This window comes from Rhinolophus hipposideros (genome assembly GCF_964194185.1).
Source record: "Rhinolophus hipposideros genome assembly, chromosome: 19".
NCBI lineage: Eukaryota > Metazoa > Chordata > Mammalia > Chiroptera > Rhinolophidae > Rhinolophus > Rhinolophus hipposideros.
Window position 1 is genome coordinate 36,061,067 of NC_138065.1, and position 18,973 is coordinate 36,080,039.

The 18,973-nt window shown below is 51.7% G+C and overlaps 1 protein-coding gene across 2 annotated transcripts in view; it reads left to right on the plus strand.

The window, feature by feature from the left end:
- The first annotated feature begins 1,236 nt into the window (after positions 1 to 1,236).
- TRAF5 (TNF receptor associated factor 5) overlaps positions 1,237 to 18,973 on the plus strand; it is a 44,507-nt gene continuing 26,770 nt past the window's right edge. Inside the window, exon 1 of one of the 2 annotated variants that reach the window (XM_081026810.1) lies at positions 1,237 to 1,366. The gene's annotated coding sequence lies outside the window, so the exon portion shown is untranslated. The remainder of the gene's footprint in view (positions 1,367 to 18,973) is intronic. The other variant, XM_081026811.1, reaches the window with a different exon arrangement.

The window sequence follows — 18,973 nt, forward strand, 5'->3', positions numbered from 1 at the left end:
GAGGTGGGTTTAGTGTCTCAAACTCATGCTCACAGGCCCCATTTCGGCATGGAGTAGTTAACCTGGCTCACCAACCAAAAGGTTTGAATCTGGATTTCAGCTCTTGTTGAACAATAAGAGACCAGGTGAGGACAACAGGCTGGCACCAAGTCTGGCTGCTCCCACGACCTGACACGTGCTCTTTAGTCACCAGTGGCCTTCCCCCTGCTGTATAACTACATAACTCCAGCTCCCTCCTGTATATTTTCCGTCTGGCTCCTAAGCGTATCTGAGTCGTGCACATCATTCTCCCCCTCTTTTGCTGATGACTAATTGAAGCGTGAGGCAGTCAGGTAGCTTTCCCACCGTTGCCAAACTGAAAGTGGGGGAGCTAGAATTGAAATTCTGGTCCATTTCATTCCAAAGACCATGCTCTTTAGGCATCATCAATCTTCACAAAGGAAATTTATACGGACTGCAAACATCATTCAGACCATATGCTCACAGAGAGAAGTAATGTAAGAAAGAGTCCTATATTTAGGAGTCGGGAGACCCGCATTCAGATTGTAGCTAAAACAGTTGCTGAGAGTCTGGCTTTCAGCACATCACTTCATGTCACTTCTCTGGGCCTCAGATAGCTCATCTGTAAAATGGGGATGACCAGGCCTACTTCACAAGTTTGTTCTGAAAATCCAACGAGATGTTTGGAAAGCCCTTGGTCCAATAGCAAGCTCTGCACTTCGAAGGGATTGAGCCAACAGCAAGGAGGAGGACGGGCAAATTTGTACGACTGCGGAGGTGAAGTAGTCGTAGTACTGTATGTAGTGCTATTTGCACTACTGTGAAGGAAGGTGGGGAAGGATGGATTTCTTCTCAGACCTTGGCTAACGATGAAAACAGGAAAGAATTGCCTGAACCTCGTTGTCCCTGGTCGAAGGGTAAAATGTACACAGTTCAAACGCACTTGAGGGAAATCAGCGATGATTTTTATCTGTAGGTGCTAATGTGGATTAAGGTTCTCACTGCTCGGGTAACGGTCTCGGGGCCTCCTGTCCCACACCTCGCAGCGCGTCCGCGAGTCCGGGGGACCTGCGCCCCTCCCTCCCCGGGACCGCTCCCCCGGGCCCCGCCCCTGGCCCCGCCCCCCCGGCCCCGGGCCCCGCCCCCTGGCCCCAGGCCCCGTCCCGGGCCCCGCCCCCCTGACCGCGGGCCCCGCCCCGGGCCCCGCCCCCGGCCGCGGGCCCTCCCCCGCCCCTCAGAGCCGGGCGGGGCTGTGTTCTGGGCCCCGGGACTGACAGCCTCGCCCCGCCTCGCCGCCGCCGGCTGCTGCCCAAAGTAGCCCAGCGCCCGGGGAGCGGCGCCCGCGGAGCCGCGCGCGCAGCCACACGTGAGTCTCGGCAGGTCGCCGTCGGGGCGGCCGCGCCGCGGGGAGAAGCCCGTCGGCTGTAGGGCTGCAGTGAGGGGGCCCGGGAGCGTTTTTCGGCTCGTCCCACTTACTTGGAAACCGAAAGCGCAGCGGCGGCGTGAACCCCGTCGCCCCCTCCCCGCGCCGGGCGCTGGATTGATGGGAGCCCGGGAGAGTCCCAGACCCGCGGGGGGGGCGCGGGCGGAAGGCACAGGGCAGCGGCCGGGCCTGACCCGGGGCTGGGGAAGCCGGCGGGCAGTGGCCGCTGATGCGGGCGGGCGAGGACCGTGTGGGGAGCCGCTGAGCTCGGGGCTTCTTGGCAGAGCAGGGGTGTGGCGAGGCCGAGACTGGGGTCCCGGCCAGGAAAGCGGCTGCAGAGCGCGGTTGCGGGCTGGAGGGGCCCGGTTCAGGCTGGGTGCACGGGAGGGTGAGGACTTTCAGGCGTGCCCCGCACACCCGCACTGCAAACCCCTTGGCCCCCTCTCCCCTCTTGCAAGACTTTCCAACCTGAGCACTCTAGCACGAAACTTTAATATTGGAATGAATGGAAACCTCCAGAAACTGTTGGATCGAGCGTGCTCGTTCCGACAGACAGGCAACACTCTCCCCCCACCCCCACCCCCACCCCCACCCCCACCCCGCCCAAAGAGAGCCCAAAGGAGTTGAAGGAAACCGAGACTCAGGTAGGTGAAATGAGTTGCCCGGGGACACCTAGAGAATTGCTGCCATCTGGGTTCTCCGCACTAAATTGCCTCCCCGTTGTTACCGCTCGGCTCGGCAAGGTTTTGGCAGTTGTGAGAATGATCAGTGCACACTGGGGCCACGCTCTTGCTGCTAACCCCACTGGCCAGACCTTCTTGGCTGGTTCTGCCCGCCTCCTGCATAGTTTCCATATTTGGCTATTTCAGATTTACTTTCATCGGAACTCAGTTATCTCTCTGTGACAGGCAGGCCTGCTCTACGCCAGCGTGAGGTTGGTGAAATGGGGCATGGCTCCCTGCCTAGGCTGCCCCCTGCACACCCCTCCCTCCTCTGCCCTGGGCTCTGACCCGTTTCCTGTGAGGACAGGCATCTAGTAACCGATTTAATTCAGTGAATATTTATTGGGCACAAGCACTGTGTGGGAACTGGGCCAGGGCCAGTAGAATATACCCGTAGTTCCTTCCTTCAGAAATATTTGCATTTTAAAAGGGTTGTGGAAGACAAAGAAATCGGTTCAAGTGCTTCTGGGAATAGAACAGTTCTGGGTGTGTGAGAGATAATTTTAGGCAGGGAAAGGCTGGGTAGGACTTCTCAAATCCAGAGTGCAGCCAGCCTCCAGCTCTGCCTTATACACACAGCCAAAGACAGGGGTGTTAGCACAATTGATGGTTTGGGTGAAAACCTTATCATCTAAACACTCCCACCCCCTACTTTAATTTGACAGAGAGGCAGGGAGGAAGGGAGGAAGAGAGGAAGAGAGAGAGAGAGAGAGAGAAATTAGTGCAAGAAAGATGGCCGTGAGATGGAAGCAGAAAATGTCTAATCTCTATAAAGATTTTTGTTGTTGTTTTTGTTATTATTTTGTTTTGAACTCTAGTTTGCTCCCAGATCATGGGTTCCCCTTCTCTGGATCCTGGACAGAGACAGGAGAAAGTCTCCTGTCTGAGCCAACCTCTGGAAGTCCTGCCGGAGGGGAGGCGACTTTCTCAGGTCCTCTGGGCTGAGGTCTTTGACAGTGGGGATAGAATGGGCAGTGTTTCTATCTGTCAGCAAGCATCACCTGCGTGCCCACTGGCCATGGGTGGCAGCGCTGTGGAAAGAATATGGAAAAGTGATGGGGCCCCATCCACTGGAATTACTAACTGTAGCAACTGAGAGTTCAGTAGAGATGATTTGCAGAAGGTGGGAGCTAGATGCCTGAATCAGTGCCGTTAGGTTAGCCATGGGAAATGCTTGTCAGCATTTAGACAAACAGAGCTTCATGATTATCTCAGCTTCACTGGGAAGGACCCTGAAGAAAAAATGGTAATTCCTTGTTTGTAAAGCTTTTTCCCTTTTAAAGCATTTTCTCATTGCTCTTGCCATTATGGTCTCATTTTATCCTCTGTGATATCTCTGTGAATCAGGCCAAAGTAGTATTATTCTCCATATCTTTCAGATGGTGAGGGTGCAGCACGGAGAGTGTAATAACCCTTTAGGCTCCACTGCCAGGCCAGGCCTGCCTCTGCAAAGTCTCTGTTTTCTGCTCCACGCCCCACGTCCTGCTTTCTTAGAGCGTTAAATCTGCTTAACTTCTCTTCGATTTCAGGGGTCAGCAAGGGGACCCAGACTCTGATAATGCGTGTATGGTCTGCTCCCACATGGAGCACACTCTCCTGTCAGCTGCCCTGGGCACCCCATGAACAGACGCCCACCCTACCCAGCTGGGTGCACTCAGGACAAGTTGTGTATGTGTTCCTGTTTATCCTGGAATCTGACATAGAGGAGGCCAAAACAAATGTTTACATTGAATTTATTTGAGATGTGTCTCCCATGGGCTCTGAGCTGCCAGGAACTGATGGCTGGGAACGTGTGCTGGGTACGGCTCTGGGGAGAGGGGCTGAGCTGCCGCAGGATTTGTTTAGCTCTCAGAAATGAGAATAGCACTGTACCCTTTTCAGATAGCCACTTCTCACTGCCTCCCTGAGAGAAGGGAGAAGCAAGTGCCATTCCGTCCACTTTACCTGGTTGCAAACTGGGTCAGAAGTGACTTGAAAGATCTCCCATAGGGACCAGCCACAACCCCAGCCCGTCTGCTGATTCCAATTCCTGTGCTCTTCTCATAGTATTTTGGCTGAAGGAAGCCGGGATTCTGGGCAAGAGGAGCGTGAGGGAAGCAGGAAGGCATTCATCAAAAGCTGCCTGACACCTTTGTCACTCACCGGGGTTCTTTAAGAGCTGATAGACCAGGGAAAGGGGGAGCAGTGGCCCATGCAGTCTCCGAGGAGGTTTTCCTGCCCAGGTGGTGGCTTTTTCTGTGGTTCCTCTGGGGCAGGAGCTTTCACTCTATCAGAGTGTAGCAGGTAGGTATCTGTATGTATGCTGGGGATAGAGGGGAACATGCCATGGGGCAGAAGCCATTCCCAGGGCTGGCAGGCTTCTACCATTGCCCAGGCCAAGGTTGGGTCGCAATTAGTTTGTTGCTTTGCCCAGTGGACAGCTTTATTTGGAGGGTCAGACATCAGTTGACCTAGATGGCCCCCGGCAGCCCTGTTTTGTGAGGAAGTGAGCTGGAGGACCAAAGAGGAAATAAATGTGAAAATACTCATCAGTCCTGAAAAAAAACTGCAAACTCCACACGCAATGAGAGTGATGAGTTCATTCTGCATGTTGTTACCTGGAGGCAGGCGGAGGTGCTCAGATTGCATTGTAGCAAGAACAGGTACCTCCGAACATGCTTGTAGGGCCAATGTTAGATGACACAGCCAGTGGGTGCCCCTCCTGGGGGCATGTGGGAAGGGGTACCCATCTCACTTACTTTCAGCAGATCCCCAGGACTCCTGTTTTGTCATGTTCTCCACTTCCCTCCTCACAGATTCAGAGCATCCCTGAATATCCCTCACAGCTTTTTATGGTATTTTTTTCTGTCAAGGAAAAGATGCTCTCCTGCTCCACGACAGAGTACCTTTTCCACCCCCACGCCTGATTCAGCTCTCCTCCCTCAGAGACAGTTCCCTCCGTTTCCATCTTACCACTGACTCCTTCTCTCCCCCACAGGCCCAGTCTCTGTTAAACGAGAGGACCCCATGCTTCCCCAGCCCCTCTCCTCTCCTCTCACCGACATGCTTCTGGAAGACTAGCCAGCACTTGCACTTGTGCTGTCGTCCCCCATCAATGCCGTACACCTGCTGCACTGCTCAGATCACTCTTTGAAGGCTTTCAGGGCCTGGTAATCCTGCTGTCGCCAGCTGGCTCTGCAGCTGTTGCCATCTCCGTGGAGGGGGCCACACCGTCCCCACTGAGGCTCCCTTACTTGACCTCGAACTTCTTTTCCTCCTGCCCTGCAAGTGCCTGTGTGGGGCTGGGTCCTCAGCTGGCTTGCTCTTCCCTATGCTCCTCTCCCTAGAGCTCCCTCTGCTCCCAAAGCTTAACCAACACTCTGAAGAAAAGGCTGATCCCGTCTGCCACCCAGCTCCCTTCTTGGCCAGTTTGATTTCTGATACACAGAATCTTCTCCGTGATAGTTGAGGAACCCCTGAGATACTGGTCCGGAGCCACCCCTTCCTCTGTGTTCCCCTAACCTGCGCAGAGATCAGTGCTCACCCTCGGGCACCTCTGGCCTGGCTGCCCCCAGCCACTCTGTCACCAGGGCTGCTACCTGAGTTCACATGCGCCCGACCTCTTGGCTGTTCTACCTGAATTGTGCATTCACTCGCTTTCCTGCCCTTCTCTTTTCTCTCCCACATTGCTGCAGAGGGGCCTCCTTAATGCATAGCCTGACCGAGACCTACTGTTTTCACTAATGCCGTAGTGGAAATAGTGTGGACTTCAGAATCTGGCAGGCCTGGGTTTCATTCTGGATTTATGCCTTGCTGGTAGTGGTTGTATGATCTGGACACGTTGCCCAAGTTCTGTGGACTTCTGTATTCCTACCGGTAAATAGAGATAGTAATCTTGCCCACGTGGGGTTGCTGGAAGGGGTAAATGAGCCAGTATGTACACAGAGCCCTGGTGTGTGGTGGGTACTCAGTAAAGCTGGTTTTCTTCTTCCTTGTATTTAATAGCAGTAACAGGGAGTTGTAGGGTCTCGGGGGAGGTAGAAAATGTGTGTCTGGCCTAAAGGCACTGGAATTTAAATTAAAAACAGATGAGCAAAAGAACTGCCATGTGCCAGGGTAGACCATCATTTAAACTAGCCTGTGGCTGTCGCTTTGCAATCTATAGACCAGGCAGACCTCAGGGGCCCGAGTGGGTGAGCTGGGGCAGGACATGGTGGGGAGACGCTGGGACAAGCCTTCAGCAGGCGGAGGACAGAGAGAGCAGAGAGAGCAGGCAGCCTCCGATAATGGAGGCCTGGCCCCAGGGGCAGATTTCAGGGGCAGGATGCTAGTCTTTAGAATGACTTGTAGTCAGAGCAATGCAGCCCTGGAGGAAGAATAGCACTGGACAGGGAGGCAAAACAGGAACCAAACAGAAGAAATAAAATGGGTTTGGGACACAAAATACAGGCATTAGCTTCATCACCAGGAGCGGAGCAATTACTCGAGTGGTAGCCAACTGTGAAGTCAGAGCAGGATGAGGAGTGAGGCTGGCTTGATGTCAAGCTGTCAGCCAGAGAGAGCCCTTTCCACTCACCCTTACTGAGGGGGGATGGCTGGGACAGGAAGCTGTGTCTGAGCCTCCCTAGTGGGGCCCTAGATGGAGGCAGGTGGATGGGGTGAAGTGCAGCAGGTCATGAAAGCTCCCCTTCTGCCTTCGTGACATTAGGAGTCTGAGAAAGAGGCCGGGTGGGGACCTAGGATGTAACCTGAAACTTACCGTGACTCCTGGGTTAAAGGCAAGATAATAGAGTGGAGGCGTACGTGTTAAGTAGATGCAGAATAAAAGAAGTGGTTAACCAACCTATTCCAGGAAGCCCTCAGGACGGGTGGAAGGGAATATTGGACTGTGGGCAAAGGCATTTCTAAGGGATAAAGCAAGGAGTCGGTAACTGCCCTAAATAAATGGAAAGTAGATTATTTTGGAGCAGATTGATTTCCTTATATTGAGGTGGTTTATTTGACATCCCAATAATTTGGGGTGTTGCTTCAACCTCTCAATAGCACTCCCCGGACGTTTCATACAAAAGTCCAATGCCACGTATTAGCTACGGGCAGCCAGACACTAAATTCTTTCAATCTTCCCTTCATACCAACAATTCCACATGTCTGACTTCAAGTGATTCACTCACCAACATTGCATCTTTCTAACACGTTTGACTTCTCTAGCCCCGTCTATTCCACCTCGTAACTAATGCTCGATTTTCTCAGCATGAGCTCTGTTTACGTGAAACAGGTAGGGCTTTCTACACCTGACTTACCTATTCTTCACTTTCTTCACACCATTTCCCCTGCCTAGAATGCCTCCTGTTTTAGGCCATTAATTCATGCCCCTTTCACCCCTTTCAAAGAAAACTCAAAATGAGTCTCTAATTAGGAAGGCTTCTGTGTTGAGGGTCCTTACGACCATGCCCAGGTTTGATGCTTTGCTGGGAGGACTCACAGGCTCCCGCATTTGGCACACGTGGATGGTTTATGAGAGGGAAAGGACTCAAAGCAAAATCAGCAAAGGGAACAGACACGGGGCGACTTCTGGAATAAACCAGGTGGAACCTTCGAAGAGTCCTTCCCCAGTGAAGTCACATAGGTGACTTAATTCTTGCTTAATCCCTCCAGCACTGAATTGTGACAACATGTGGGAAATGTTGTCAAACAGGGAAGCTCATTAGAGACTCCATGCCCAGGGTTCTTATCGAGGAGGGCTCACAGACACCCTCTGCCTAACATATACCAAAATTCCAGACTTCCGGAAGACAGACAGGTGGTCAGCATAAGCCACAACTGCTTGCAGACAGTGTAGGCACAGTGAGGCACACTAATCCTTAGGGGAAGCTGCCCCACACCACCTTCCCAGACATCAGCCACGGCCGTCTCTGAGGATAGCCGCCTCAGGCCTGCTCTGTGAACTCTTCTCTGCACAGCTTCCCTGCATAACCCCAGCTGTCAGAGCCTAACTGGTGGAGAAAATCCCCCCAGACAAGGAGCTAGGCTCCAGCTCAGCATGGCCACTTACTGCTAGGTGATACTTTGAACCCCTCAAACTCCATTTTCCTCCCTTATATGGAAAAGGGGAATTGTAATTCTTGTGTGTGGACCTCAAAGGTGACTGCGAGCACCGAGCACGAATGAGATGACGTAGTGTGTCATTCCACCCACCTCTGTTGGGCTGAGCCCCACGGAGTCTAAGGCAGTGAGTGAGTAGCACGGGACCTGCAGAGGGTGGTGCGATGTAGTGGCTTGGATGGGACAAAAGCCTGAGAGTGAAGCCTTAGCCAGCACTTACCAGCTTCGTTTCCATGAACACAAGACGCAATTCCCCTGAGCATCCAGACCAATCTGTAAAACGTGAACACAAATAATAAAACTGGTACCCGTACCGCCCTGGGTTGCTGTGTCGAGTAAGTAGAACAACCCACGCAAAGCTCCTCACCACAGCCTCCGGCCCATTGCAGGCACCCACGGTGACAGCTACTATTTCACTCAAATATTTGAGTACTTGCTTTGTGCCAGAACCTTGAAAACGGTTCTTGAAAAAGACATACACAGTCCCAGCTCTGTCTTCTGCTTGCTGGTACAGATTAATATTGAACAGATAATTATATAAAAATGAATTTTAATCATGCTAAGGGCTATGAAAGAGAAGTACAGTGTGACAAAAGAGCATGTAAAGAGGAAGAAGAACCTAAGCTGGCTGAGGAGGCATGCGAAGGCTTAGCTGAATATGTAATACTTTAGCTGGGCTCCAATGAGTTTAGCTCTGTGAGAAGTGGGGAGAGGAAGTTTCCAGCAGAGATAACAGCATGAGCAAAGGGAGACCAGCCTTAGGGTAAGGGCTGTAAGGAGGGAAGGTTCTGCACTCATAGGAGGAAAGGCAAAAAGAGCAGAGAGGCTGTTGGGATAAAGGGTGGAGCTCACAGATGATCCTGGAGACGTGGGCAGATTAGGGACTTGGAACCGGAAGGGTAATGGGAGGCTGTGAAAAGATTGTGTGACTGACAGCAGCTCGGCATTTTCAAAAGCTCAGTCTGGTTGCTGTGTGGAGAATGCTTTGGAGGAGCAAGTGGGCTGGTGGACCAGTTACTGGAGAGGAGGGGGCGAGGATCCACTATAGGAAGGGAGACCCATTACACACAAGAATGCCGCTGCAGGACCAGCTGACGGGGTGGTGGCTTGAATCTGGGGTGGGGGGTGGAGAGGTAAGTGGGATGTGTCTATGAGGTACACTCAGGGGTCTTCAGTGACAATTGGATGTGGGGGAGGATAGAGAAGGCATCGCCAGAAATGAGGCCAGTTGTCTGGTGACAACAGCAAGATTAGCAGTGGGTCTTCACCAAGAGGGAGCTGTGGAGAGAGGACAGATCGGTTCAGTTATGGATGTGTGGGCTTTGGAGTGCCTGTGAGACAGTCGGAAGGAGACGCCAGGGAGGCAGTAGCACATGTGGGTCTAAACACAGAGGAGAGAGACCACTGGGAGCTGTTAGCTTGTGCATGCTGTTTGGTGCCAGGACAGTGGTGTCAGGGAAGCTAGAGGGAAACAGTATTTCAAAGTGTGTGTTTTCTGGGAAGGAGGGCAGTCAACAATGTCTGATGTTGTAGAGGGGCCAGGAAGATGAAGACTGAAAACTGACCATTGGTGTTAGTGACCCAGAGCAGTTTGGGTGGCGTGGTGGGTGTAAGCCAGGCCGGACGGGGCCAAGGATTGGATTGAAGAGAGGCCAAGGGAGACAGTGTGTGAGGGTGAGGATAGGTCAAGAAGTTTGGCTGTGGGAAGGAGGAAAGCTCACATTTTAGAGATATACGAGAGTGAGAATTTTTGTGTTGCTTTCATTTTAGAAGAGACTTGTGATTGTTTCAGTGCTGGTGGAAGGAGCCAGCCAAAAGGGAGAGCTTGGTGGTGAAGCCAGTGGGATGGGTGATAATCAACATCAAGGACCCCTAAGGAGGCTGGAGTCCAGAAGAGGTAGAATCTGGCCTAATTCAGAGATCACCGCTGCCATGGCCCTGAGAGGTGAACTGGGGCGTCCCCTGCAGGGAGACACGCAGGCGTGGCGGCAGGAAGTGGAGGTGTTCTGGTCTGAAGACTTCTATTTTTTCTCTGTGCAGTAGGAAGTGAAGTGTGCCGGTGGGACTGAGGGGAGTGGTCATGGTTTGTGAAGAAGAGAAAGGTTTAAAATAAATAGTGAAAACAACAGCATGAGCTGAAAGGGAAAACCTGGCCCTGCTCTCTCTTATCTGTTCCTATGATCAAGTCTACAGAAAGGAACCCCGGCAAATATGATTTGAGGTCTCTAGCACCTTGTGGGGCACCTTTAGCAAGGTGCCCATGCTTGTAAGGTGCCCATACTTCCTTATTGAATTGAGTTGTTGGCCTGCCTATCTTTAAAAATCCTTCTCAGCATTTTCCCCTCCTTCCCAGGTGGCTGGCTCTGGGCTGTTGCCCCCTGACCCAGGGCTCGTTCACAGGAGTTGGGAGCACTGCTCAAGCCCCATTCTTCTAGCCCCAGAGGGCTGAACCCTCCCCCTCCTGTCGCTGACTACCCCCCACCCCTGTAGTCAACCCTGATTGCCAGCTTTGCCTTTTCTCGCTATAAGTGGGAGAATTGTAGACTTTTCAAACAGTTGAGATGACAAGACTTAGGTACTGGGAAGCATGCTTAGTGAGAAACAGGCTGTCCTGCTTTCTGCAGAACACCATCAGGCAGCCGTTCCATCTTTCCGTAAATACTTACTGAGCGTCTCTCATGGGCACTGTTCTCAGAGATGGTACCTCAGTAAACAAAAGAAACATCCCTGCCCCCAGGAAGCTTGTACTCGGGCAGAAGATGCTAGATGGCAGTAAGTGCTTTGGAGGAAAGTGCTGCAGGTGATGGGGCTGCCGGGCTGCTGCATTTCCATGTGGGCCACCAAAGGCCTCACGTGTGCGGTGACATTTGAGTAGATACCTGAAATGAGGGAACAAGCCATTGAGGTGTCAGGGAGAAGAACGTTCCTGGCAGGAGACAGCAAGCAGAAGAAGGCTCTTCTACTAGCCAAGAAAAAGTGTGGCTGGTGTCGCTGGAGCCTGTGAACAGGGTAAAGTGCTGGGAAACGAGGACAGAGAGGCCAGAGGCCAGATGACATGGGACTCTACGGACACTGACTTTTTATCCTGAGTGAGATGGGGCCATTGGAGTGGAGGAGTGACATATCTGACTTCTGTTTTTAAAAGGCTGCTGGGTTTTGAATAGACTGGAAGGGGCAGAGGCAGAGGTGAGAAATGAGCTCGGAGACTAACGTTGTAGTTGGTGGGGAGATGACAGCGATGCTGGAGGTGGTGAGCAGCCATTAGATAAGCTTGGAGGGAGAGCCAACAGAATGCGCTGTTGTGCTACAGACAGTAAGCCAAGGAGAACCCAGAGTTTTGGGTCCATGTAACAGGGTGCTTGGTGGCACCATTTTACTGAGAGGGAGGAGCAGGTTGAGCGGGGTTGGATGTGTTACCTTGAGATGCCTGGTAAACAAATATGGCCGTTGGAATGACTAGTTCAGGGTTGACGTCCCAATCACAGAGAGAAATCGGGATATTGCTAGCCTTAGGTGGCATTTAAGGTAGGAGCTGGATTAGCTCACCTGGAAAATGAATGTAGATACGAGAGACCAGCCGGCACTCTGAGAAATGGGGGGCGAAGGAGTGGCCAGTGAGGGGGAAAAGGTGACCCAGAAGCTGGCACGATGGTCTGGCTTGGTGCTTCTTGCACAGCAACAGCTATAGAATCTAGCCTGGGAACTCGTTAAAAAGCAGATTTCTAGCTGCTACTGAGAGATCCTGATTGTGACAGATATTGATTAGGATAGATTAAGCTACTGTAACAAATAGGCCCCCAAACAGAGGTGCGTCTCTCTGGGTAAGGTGTCCAAATCATCCTTTTCACTCTCCAGGACACATTCTTAGGACCCAACCACGCTGGAAACCATTCCTGGACTTTGTGCAGAGGTGTGATTCCCCACCCAGACTGGAAACCCCTTGGGAATGGGAACTGTCTGGTAACTTGGGGTCCTGTACCACTCCCCCCACTGCCCACAATAGAATGAGATGTAGGCTTCTGCGTGCAGCAGGCACTGAATAAATGCTAGGAGTGAAGGATGTTAAATGCTTATTTATGTGTCGTGTACTGTCATTTATATGGGCTAACACATTTAACTGTAACTCCAAGCCTTAGAGGCAGGTACTATTATTGTCCCATTTTCTAGCTGAGGAGATGACAGAAGTAAGTGAATGACAGAAGGGACTGACCCTCAGTGGCCTGGTTCCAGGGCTGGTCTCTAGACTGTACTGCCTTTCATCACAAACCGTCTTTTGGTGACGGTTGGGATGTGGGACATTTTCCCCTAGCCATGACACAGACCAAAGAGCACTGGACTTGGGGTCAGAAAGGCCATATTCAAGTTCCTGCCCTGCCATTGCTAGCTGTGTGATTTGGGGCAAGTTGCTTGACAACTCAGGGCCTCAGTTTCCTCAACAGAAATAGAATGATGGTAATATTGCCGCAGAGTTAGTGTGAGAACTAGGTGTGATGTTATATGTAAAAATGCAAACTGCCAAGTATTAGTAAGCGTAAGGTCGTATTATATTATTATTATGTTTGAAAATTAAACTGGAACTCCTAAGATTAGCCGAAAGAGCTGCCTGAGGGGTGTCAATCGTAGGAGACCCCACAGGCCTTGCTTTAAGCCCAACAGTTTCTCTATATACTCTTATTTGCCGATGTGTCTGCATGAGATTTAGTTTGAGGAGTTTTAGCTTTTAAAACAACTGTGGCACTCTTTTCCATTCTTCCTGCTTCTCTTGGGTCCCCTTTCTAGGCTCTCCCCCTGCTTTCCCTCTTCTGTTGTCCTAATCAAGCCCGTCAGCCCCAAGAGCCTGACGTCCAGTGTTGTACTGAGGTGCTACAATGTTCTGTGAGCTGCACTGTCGGATGGCCGCCCCCGTGTGAGCTGGGCGTCTGGGGTGTGCCTGGGGTGGTGGACTTCTGGAAGCTTCTCCCCTCCAGACTGGGGTGAGAGGGCCGCCTCTGGTGCCATCAGCTTCCTCCCTGGGTCTGGGCCAAAGCTGGCCTCGCTGCTGGCCAGGAGGGGATTGCCCTCCACAGACTCTTTAAGCTTTCGGGCAGTTGGCAGAGGACATTATGTCACATGTCTGTGGTCAGTTTTGGAGACATGAACTTAACGCAAAGGTAGCTGTTCACCAGCATTTGTGGGAAGATGAGGCGCAGCTAGAATGATGTTGGCCTTTGGTAGCTAAAAGTCACCAAAAGGTCAAGCCAGGGTTTCTGAATCCTCCTCGGGGTGTCAGTTCTGCAGCTTATCTAGGGTAGTTTCAGGGCTCTTCCCTTTCCTCAGAGTACCCTGAGGCCATGGAGGGTGGGGCCCAGCAAAGGCCCCGCCCAGTCCTGAAAAATGCTTCAGAATTCCAGGCTAAATCCAAACTAGGGTCTGGTGGCTGTGTGCATCCCAGCTCCCAAGAGGCTTTGGTTGTGGAGCCACTGGGTTCTCCATCACTTTCCAGGTGCATGTACTCTTGTCTACCAGTCCGTGTGAGAACATAGGGTGGTCAGGAATGGAGAACGGGGAGGGCACTGTGAGTCTGAGATGATGGTGAGGACATGGGGTTGCTACCCACATTCAGTAATACAGCCTGGCTGGGGATGAGGGAACCTTTCAGATGATGAGACGTGAGAGTTGTGGCGAGAACTAAAGGTAGAGGGCTGACCTAGCCTCAGGGGAACCCCTCAGAGAGCCTCCTCGAGGTGTGGTCAGGGGTGTGGGGAGAAGAAAAAAGTACAGACTCCCCAGCGCCAAAGGATCAGGGAGTTTCAAGAAGGAAGTACCAAATACCACATAAAAGCAGGGGGGCAACGATTTAGGAGAGACTCCTGGGCAAGTCTGATTACATGACTACAGTTGAGATCTTCAAACTAATATAAAATGCTTTTCCAAACTATGCAGGGCCTCACACACACACCCCAACACCCAGATGACTCGGGCCCCCGCCTCCAGGTTGTAAAAAGGCAGAGTACAGGTGAACTTGGGAGAGCAGGGAAGGCTGCGGGCAGGTGCCAGTGGGGTCTGCAGGCACCGCTCTGGGGCCAGGAGTGGGAGGGGAGGGGACTGGAGAAAGTGGCCGGTGGACTTGTTGCTGGGTCAGGACGGTGAGGAATCTGCCACCGTCTGGATTTGTGAAACACCGTGCTGGATTTGTGTTTCCCCATCCATGTGTGCATGTGGTAGGTTCTCAGCAAAGGAATTAGTGAGTAACTGAATGAATACATGTTTAGTGGGAGACAGTCCAGTATAACCATGAATTCAAAATAATGCATTGGGTGAACTGAGGAAGAAAATGGGTTTGCAGGGTAAAGTAGAGAAATGAGGAAAAGGGCAACAGAAAGGCAGCTCTGGGTAGAGGAAGAACAGTTAGGGGTTAAGGGTCCCAGGTGAGGGCCATAGCCCTGTGTTGCGGGGGAGGTGTTGGTATCTGGAAAAGCCATGGAGAGATATCCAGCTTGTGCACGCAAGTGAAGATAAAGTCAGTAATGTTCTGTGCCCACCCACAAGGTTACAGCTGGGACCTGAGCCTTAACTAGAGTACTGCCTGTGGGGGAGGGAGGGATGTGGGGAAAGGGAGGTTTGGAGGGGGTGGGGGAGAGGACCCGGCTCTGTGATCAGGCCTCATCCAGTCATCATGGTCACTTCTGGGCCCGGACAAGGGGTTGAGGGCAGGAATATGGGGATACAGAAGAAGATACAGGGAGCAATCTTTTCCTATAGAGAACTAGATAATAACTAGTTTAGGCTTTATGGACCATATGGTCTGTGGTGCAACTGCTGAACTCTACCACTGTAGCACAAAAACAACCATAGACGATTTGTAAACAAATGAGCGTGACTGTGTTCTGATAAAACTTTATTTACAAAAACAAGTGGTGGGCCTGTCAACCCTTGATGTATATTAACTAATCTTCAAAAATTCTGTGAGTTAACTGTTATCATTGTCACCATTTTACAGATGAACAAACTATAAAATGATGACAATGATGGAGAGACTAAGTAAGTTGCTGAGGTCACATGGCTATTCAGCAATGGAACCAGGATTTGAGCCCAGGCAGGTCCACTCCAGAGTCCATGGTGGTAACCATTATACCACACAGCTCTTGGCAGACCTTAGAAAGGCAGGGAGGAACCCCAGGTCCTCCTTATTCCTTGACAGCCTCCACTGCTTCCTAGCCATAGGACCTCCCCAAGTCTTCTCCTTTGAAAAATGGGGATGATGATAATAATAATATACACATCATATGGTTGCTGTCAGGATGAAAGCGAGACAATGCATGTAAATTAGTTGGCTCTGAGCCTGGACACAGCCTCCGTAACTGTAATCCTGACTCATATCCAATTCCAGTCCTTAGCTTCCAGTCACATCTTTTCATATTGTCCCCTTGTCCTCTGTCTGCCTCATTCACATTTGTCCTAGGTGCTTTTCATGGCCCTGCTTCCAACAGCGCTTTTCCACTGAGGCCTCATTTCAATCCTCAGTTTCCCTTCTTATTTACCAAACATTGACTGAGTACTCTGTGCCAGGCAGAGGGCTGGCTGTGAGGATCTGGGGACCAATGAGGATAGCCCCTCCGTTGAGGAGTGTTTTGTGCAGACCCTAGATGGCAGTGGGGACTGTGACAGAGTTGGAGCTGAGGGTGGGGGCTGAGAGTCCTGGAGTCAGAGCTCGCTAAAGAGGAAGAAGCTCTTGTGTGGAAAGATCAGTAGTGTTTTGTTGGTGGTGGTTTTTTCCCTCTTGGTCTAAGTTCTGAGAGCAAATCTAAAAAGTCTCTTGTAGCCTCAGAGCCAGGTGGACTCTGGATGGTTCTGAGCAGCAGAGAGAGTTCCATTCGAGGCTTCCCTATGAGTGACACTGACATTAAGGCGGCAGCAGCAGGACCCAGAAGAGGGGGCGGGGAAGCCCTTTAGCCCTTGAACCGCAGTCTCTTCACCAGCAGTGTGTGGGTGCACCCCCAGGCAAATGAGGAACCAGAGGTTTCTTGGCAACTTGGAGAGAAGTCACGGTTGTCTTCAAAGGAACGGGAATCATGTCCACATCATTCTCTGTCCTGTGCCGTGGTGGTTGTGTTGAGCTGTGGGAGCAGCTGCGAGGAGGAGGTGAAGGGCAGGAGCAGAGGCCTCGCTGTTGTCTTGTGGGGTTTCTTCTTTAGAGGAAAGATCTTTCTGGGCTTTGCAGACAGAGGCTTTGGTAAAACCTGTGAGCCCCTCTCAGTTCTCCCTGTGGCGTGGCCACAACATACTAAAGTGGTTTTCTTCTTTTTCTTCTGCCGCCTCCGTCTGCTCCTCCTCTTCTTCTTCTTTTAAACTTTCCTGGTAGTAACTGTTCTTCCTGGAAGAGCAGAATCTCAGAATTCAGGGGCCAGAAGCAACGTGGAGTGAGCAGCTGGCACCCTAGCAGAGCTATTCCCTTGAGTAATGCCCCGGGCAGAGCCTCCTTGGGTCACTGCATCTTGGGATTTGACATTTTTACTTTTCCTCATTGCTACCTACAATGTCTCCTCCTTTAATTTAACCCCAGGACCCTTCACTGGGTCTTGGGTGGGTTTGGGGAGTGACGTATTTGCACCCGGCCTCTGTATCAGATGTGAGCAGTGGAGTTGGCTCCTTACGTTCCTGGCAGGGCCTGAGCAGAGCTGGGAAAGAGCAATTGGCCTCTAGCAGCCCGTGCTCTGGCAGCTTCATTGGCCAGTGTGGTGTTGCCCCTCGTTTGCCCGTGGCTCAAGGCCCATCCTGGGGCACCAGGGCCTGTAAGTTTCACCTCCCAGAGCAAGCCATCTCTCCTGACTCCTCAGCCCTCAGTCCCGTCCCTTACAGGGGCGGTGGGGGGAGGCTGGAGGCCTCTCCATAGTTCTCAGACTCCTCCCAGGCACCGCCGTGCATTTCACCACATCTCCTGGACCCTAAGAGTTTTTGTCCAATCCAGTCATTTGCAGTGGAGACCTCAGGCCTAGTTGAGGGGGAGGGTCACACCAGGCTGCATGAGGGTTACTCTGGGGAAGCAGCACTGATTAAATCCCAAACAGGGAGTCCCACAGGGCTGCACTGCAGCAATGGGTGTGGGTGGAAGGACCAGGCGACAGGCTTCAGGACTGGCTTCGAGGAGTTTTCCCATTGCTGTCTCCCTAGGATGTCGTCTGTCTTCTGCTAGGAATCGTGTAATTTATTCTGGGAGAAATGTTAGATGTCAGCTGGTCTGACTCACCCTCAGTCAAGACTGTCCCTAAGACCCCCTGCCTAGTTATGTCTCCTCCTAGCGTCCTTTACGTCCTCTGCTCCTCTGCCACATCTCACTGGTGCCCTCACTTATCCAGTCTTCCAAACCGCAACCTGGGGCTCATCCTCCACTGTCCTCTCCCTCCGCCTTTCCATCGAAGCCAGTTCTAAATCTATGCGTTTTACCTTGGGAATGCCTCACACACATGGCTTCCCCTGACCACTGCCTTGGATCAGGTCTTCGTCCTCCTTTGGTCTGTGTGGTAGCCTCTTCCACTAGGTTCCCTGCGTAGGCCTGTCCTCTGTGGTTATCATCCCTAAAAAGGTCAACAGCGTGGGGTAAAAGTTGGAACTCTCGACGTTGGCATGCATTCAGGACTCTTCACAATGTGCTCCTCCTCTCTCTACACTTACAGCTCAGAGACCTTGCAGGTGTTTCGGACAGGGTATTTACTTACACAGGAAATAGCTGCACAGGTGATGGCAAAGCTGGGAGGCCAACAGTGAGGCAACGCCAAGATGAGTCATAACAGGGAGCTGCCCACCATTTCTAGAATTGAGAGGACAAAGGGAAGACATGGTGTTTCCAGAGCTTAAGAGCTGGGGACCACAGAGGGCTGCCTGGTGGAAACTAGTCCACAGAGCGGGGGTCATCTAGTGGTGATTCTAGCCGTGGAGCAGACCCAGTCAATGTTGAGATTGTGCCCAACACCCCCGACAAGGGAGACATACTCTGGCTTCCCCCTTCCTCCCACCCTTTAGTCTCCTACAGTGCCTCTCATTGACTGAACCCAACCAGAATCGAGGGAGCCTGGGAAACAGTTTGTGGGAGTCAACCCTCACCCCACCTTACAATGCAGACCGGGGCAGAAGAAGAGCAGAGAGTGGCTCTGAGAGCACACAGGCAAATGACTGGCATGTGCCCTTAATTCCACTTCAGCTATAGTAAATTATTAAACATTCCAGAATTTTTATGAGACTTTCTGGGAAACTTTTTTGTCACCTTCATCTAGAAAGTGCCTCTTCCTTCTGCAAGACCAGCTGAGATGTTTTCTCCTCTGTGAAAGCAGCAGACACCTCAGAAAGTGTTAGCTACACCTCACCTGGGCTCCAACAGTTCTTTGTTAAATCTCTCTGTGTGGTACCTGTCACCAGGGTATTGTAATGCATTGTCCCATGTCTGATTTCCTCTGCTCCAATTGGAGACCCTCCAGGGCAGATAAGGCTATCACGGGTCTCTGCCTTCTCAGCACCCAGTCCAGGACATGTACGTACTGAATCTGTGCAGGGATGTACAAATGAGGAGATGGTGGGCTGCCTGCCCAACGTTTCACAGCTGGTGAGAGACGGAGCAGGAATAAAGCCAGTTCTCTGGCCCTGTGCCCCTTCTACTCTGGGATTTGATCCATGGTCACCAGAACGCCCAAGAATTAGAAGTTGAAAACCCTGGAGACCTAGTTCCTGGGCTTATGTCTTATAAAGTACAATGTAATATGTAAAAACATTCCCA